We start from the raw sequence: 6,000 nt of genomic DNA on the forward strand, positions 1-6,000 counted from the left end.
TTGTATTACCAAAATTAGTAGATTTCCTTCCATCGTCTTCCACAAGCCATTTGCTTTTCCATGACTAACTCCTTCTTGATTGAGCACGTAGAGAAATATCCCAATTAAGTACATATTCTGTCTGTGGTTGTGTAACTCGTACCAGACAAAAGCTTTCTAAATTTCCCAATCTGCCACATAGAAAGCAGAATAAGGTCAACTTTTCGTACTCAAAATGGACAAATACTGAATCGCCATTCTTCAACGCAATCCTCTTTTTTCTCCTCAGCGGCTTCCGAACATCTATTTTCGCCCTGATTCTTATTATACGTTTATGCCCCAGTTGAATAGCAGCAGTATCGTATTCACAGAAAACCCCAATAAAATTCCCCAACTGGTGTGCCATAGAATCTGCCATAAACCCAATAGGAAGATCATATATAAGTACCTAAAAATCCACTCAATTTAGCTGAACAACTAAAGGATCCTCTCTCGGTTTCAATCGATGAAGAATAAGAAGGTGAGAATTAAAGTTCCATGGCCCAGACTTCATAACCCTTTCAGCATCCACTTCATGATAAAAACGAAATAAATAGCGCTCCCTTCCCAGATCTAAAATTGAAACACCCCTTATAGGATGCCAAACACTCGCTAGAGTCGATCTCATTGCTTGGAAATGCACTACACTAGAAGTAAGAAAAACTCCAACTAGACAATTTTCATACGAGATCTCTTGGTTCAGCTCTTCCACCTCCAACTGAAGGGTTTCGTCCTCTTCATCATCCAATGAAAGCCCAGCAATTGAGTCCTCCATTATCTTTCTACACGAAAATAGTAGCCAACCCCCAACAGTAAAAATAAAACAGGAACAATTCTAGAAAAACAGAATGAGTGTCAAAAGACAGAGAGAAAGCGTGTCAAGAGACAGAGAAAGTAATTATTATTATTAAAATCACTTTCAATTAGGTTAAAGTACTTGAAGGTCCTTGTATATAGGGACAAGACCAAATTAATCCATTTATTATTAAATGGAATAATTTAGTCTCATATGCTATGAAAAAGAATAAAATAAATCCAAATTCTAACATAGTTAACATTTCTTGTATGAAAAATATCTTGAAATTTATTTTTTCTATTACAATTCAACTCCAAATAAAATATTTAATTTACAAAACCATAAAAACTTAAAAATAATAACTCTATGAATTAGTAAATGACATTTTTATATAGTAAATATTAACTTTATTTCAATTTTGCATTATTTGATTATTTTCAATAGTATAAAGATTAAATAACATATAAACAATTTTAGAGAAATTAATTTGATCAGGTCCCTATAATAGAGGAACCTCTTAAATACATTCACCCTTTTAATAACATATAAGCAATTTTAGTTAAATTAGGAGTAGAATAACCAAGGGGTCGTCTGAGAGTGAAAACCTTACTAAAATTTTAGGTATAATTTTGGAAAGAAAAGGTTAGGTAGTGGGAGGAGTTACCATTAAACTCAGCCTCTTTTATTATAAAATTATTACTTAATTATAGTAATTATCAAGTAAAAGTAATTATTTAATAGTAATTACCCAAAAGGAGTAAATTTATTTAATTTATTATAAAATTAAGGACTATTAATGAGTAAAATATTTATTTAATAATAAATATTCCAACATTCTCCCATTTAATATAAATTTTATATTATTGTCCTCAATAATAATTTTAAATACCATATGTTTAAGTAGCAAAGTAGAGTTACATAAGTCAGGACAGTAATTTCTCATTTAATTGAGTATTCCCTTTTACGTATTCCTATGCAAATTTCTTTTTTCTAAATAAACTCATACATGTGGGAAATCACGTTATGAATAAACCTTCCATGTTTGCTCTAGGTCCTATCCTGATGGTTGTTTTTTCAACCAAATGTATAAAATTAGAACAAGAAAACAAACTAAAGAACAAAGTATCTTATAGTGACTTGTTGAATAATCCATTTCAACCACATGATCCTTTAATGAGTTTAGCGGCATGCCTTCTGTTTGAGGATCTATTATTATTAGCTTGTTATTTATGTGTTCAATGAGCAATTTCATGAGCCTAATGTGATATTTGATTGCCAAGTACTTAATATTGATTTGTTTGCTTTAACTTTCACTTTTGTTATTCTTAGTAAAGAATATAAGTGTTGTATTGTCTCAATATATCCACAAGGGCCTACAGATGGAATCAATAACTCTAAGCTCGTAATTAAACTTCTCAATCAAATACCTTATCAAGTAGCTTCAAAACATTATACAAATTCAACTTCTATAGAATAAAGTCCCACCAATGTTTGTTTGACACTTCTCTAACATATGATTGCTCCAAGAAACATAAGATACACCTTGATATTTGTTGAAACTATTTTTTTGAAAAGGGATCATCGTTGGTTTGAAAATGAAGATTAAAAACGGGAGTCGCCACCGATTTTTTATGAGATTTGATCGGATCACCTCGTGAAATTTGATCATTTTAATTAAATGTTTTGATTCACTAAAGCAATGATTTTGGTCTACAAAATTTGAGAAAATGGGTTCGGGAGTCGATTACGTGCGATGAAGGATTAGCACCCTCGTCACGTCCAAAATTGGTACCTAATTGATTAATTAATGTCTTAATGTCGAAAGTTGAAAATTTTAAAAAATTTCTAAAATACAATCCCGTTTTCATTAATGTTAATTTTAAAAACGCTCGAATAAAATTGAAACGCGCATCAAAGGCCCACTCGTCCCTCGATAACAATACGCCACATCTCGTAAGTTAGGACGTGACATTTGAACCATTGGGAATAAGTTTGCCTTTAAAATTTTTTATTGAGATTCCGTGTATTTGAGATTCAAAAGGATATTTGGCTATTTAGATTTAACGAGAAAATCGAAACCCGTAAGTTAAGGTACAATTTCTCGAATTTCTCAAAACGTGAAATATTGTCTAATTTTGAAAATTTTCTTTTTTCTTGAATAATAGCGAGTACAATATTTAACAATGTGCATTTATTTGTTTGGGGTAAAATAACGGTCTATATTGAATAAATATGTTGGAACTTAACACACAATGCGATTACATGAAATAAAAATACAGTAATGAGCATAAAACAATAATACATCAATACAATATTATACAAGTGAAAGACGATGATATGAAAATACGAATGAGCAATTATAATACACACAATGCAATAATCACATAACATATGTCACTTAAATACCAACATTAATAATCAAAAGAATGAAATAAATAATATAAAACCATTTAAAATAAATAATGAGACAATTTTAAATAAATAATACATAAAAAAAACAAGTTTAAAATAGATGTTATAAAAAGCAATTTAAAGTGAATAGTGTAAAACAATTTAAAATAATTAATATACAAAACAATTTAAAATAAAATAAATCAACTTAAAATAAATAATATATAACAATTTAAAATAACATATAAAAAGTCTAAAATAATAATATGTAAAAAGAAATTTAAAATAAATAGTATACATAAAATAAAAAAGTTTAATATAAATAATATATATAAAATAAATAAATAATGTATAAAGAGTTTAAGATAAACAATATATAAAAATTTGAAAATAAATAATCCGTATAAAATAGAAATTTAGGAATAAATAGCATACATAAATTTATAATAATAAACAATTCAAAAATAATATATAAAAGAGTTTAAAATAAATAAATAAAGCAATGTAAAGTAATTAATATATAAAATAATTCAAAATAATATGTATTAAAACAGTTTAAAAAGAATACTATATAAACAAATTTAAAATGAATAACATATAAAATAGTTTAAATTAAATATTACACATGAAAATTTAAAATAGATAATATGTAAAATGATTTAAAACAAATAATTTATATAAAAAAATCTAAGATAAATAATATATAAAAGTTAATAATCAATATATGAAAATATTTAAAATAAATAAAATAAGTGTGTTTAATATAAAATTGGTAAAGCAAATTTAAATACATAGTTCATAAAACAATTTAAAAGAACTAATATATAAAAATCTAAAATAAATAATGTTTATAAAAATGAATAATAAAAGGATAAAAATCAAACTGATTAGGGATTAAACTAGAACAAAAATGAAATTATAAGCAAAAACTATAACAAAATAAGAACACGGGGGTAGAAATAAAAAGCGCGCAAGGTTTGAGGACTAAACGGGCAAAAACCCAGCCTCTGGACACGTGTCCATTATCCAGCGCATCCACAGGTTAGGGACCGAGATGAAAATCTAGCAAATTTGTGTGGTCAAATTTAAAAATAAAAGAAAAATAAAAAATGCTTAAATTAAAAGAATAAAAAATGCAGAAGGACTACGGGCATAAATAGCCCATTTAGCGAAGACGCGCGAATCCCCCTAGAGCGGGTTGGGTCATGCGCGAGTCGCCTTAAACGACGCCATTTTGGAGTTGGGGCCTTGGGTGCAAAATGGCACCATTTCATTCCTGCATATAAACCATTTTTTTTTTTAAATTTTCATTCAGCTGCTTTTTTTTCTTAAAAAACTTTAAAAAAAACTCTCCCTTTTTTCTTTGCTAGGGTTTCAACTTGACCTTGGGTGTTGTCGTAGGTGTACCACTCCCCACCGCGGCCCCACTGTGGCCGGTGGCCGGAGTTACTCAAAAAGGGGATTTTGACCCTCGTTTCTTCATATTTTGAGGGCCAAATCTGCCCAACTCAACTGTCGGAGGACGAGAACTTCGACCCCTTTTTAGATCTGGCCTCGACGACGGAGAAAAGGACTTCCAACGACGAGACCGCGGGGTGACTCGGGTAAATCTTCCCTTATTCTTTTTATTATTTTTTCTTTTCCCTTTTTATTAAAATAGATTTGTATATAAAAAATAAAATAAAAGAAATAAGAAACGAAAATAGATAATGAAAAGATCAAAACCTTTCGAAACTTCTGTTCTGCTTTTTATTTTTAGTGTGCGTAAAAAAAAATTACAATGGAGAGATTGCGGCCTTTATAGCCGATACAAGATTCGTTCTTTGTTTTTTTTTTCATTTTGTTTTCTGTTGCTTTTTGTCCTTTTCTTCTTTGTTTTATTGCGCGTTGGCTTCTTCCCCTTTGTTTTTGTCTTGTAGGTGAAGTGAGAAGCATCAGAGACGTGCAAGGCCGACGATGGCGTGCGGGGAGGGCCTTGCTGACGTGCAGCGTACATAGGGTGGAGTGGTGGCTGAAGGCAAAAATGACTAGGGTTCTTTTGCTTTCTGAAAATGTTGAGAGCTAGTGGGCTAGGGTTAGCTTTTTAGGTTTTGGGCTGGTAGTTGGGTCTTGATTGGGCTATTAGGTTTTTAAGCCTGTTATTTTATCTTTGTAATTTAGACATTAGACTTATTAATATTTGGGTTTTGTTATTATTATTTTATTTTGATTTTGGCATGGGCCCGGAAAAATTTGGGCCGGTACAATATTGATTATAGAGAATCAACAGTGTTAGCAAAAATTTGAGTTTGAAGACCTGCCGACTTCTAGAATGCTAAGTCTTCCATATGTAAGCATGTGACTTTGGTTCCTTAGAGATATCATTATTTTATTTGCAACTTCCCAACTGTCTAATATAATATTGCTTTGTTATCTTCCCAACATTTTAGTGCTAATGCAATGTTAAGTCTAGTGTCACGAGTCGCAGATCAAAGCTCATGACAAATGCACACAGAGCATCCCATGCAGGTCAATTGATTAAATGAGGCTAACTTGTCCCACTTGAATTGACTCGATTTGTAGAATATATGAAGAAGCTCATCTACTTGAAGCCCTAGTGGCCTAGTGGAACACTTCAGTAAAACTAAAGTTACCAGAGTAAAAATTTTGTAATCTTAAGGGATAAGATTATACAGAGTTTAATCTCTCATAACTCTCATATTGTAGATAGGCATTAATCTCAGTCATTTAACTCAATCTGTACCACTGGAGAATCTCAACTATAATATGTGTTTATATTTTTGAGCAAATGATCA

This window comes from Gossypium arboreum, chromosome 1 (genome assembly GCF_025698485.1).
Source record: "Gossypium arboreum isolate Shixiya-1 chromosome 1, ASM2569848v2, whole genome shotgun sequence".
In the NCBI taxonomy this organism is placed as follows: Eukaryota; Viridiplantae; Streptophyta; class Magnoliopsida; order Malvales; family Malvaceae; genus Gossypium; species Gossypium arboreum.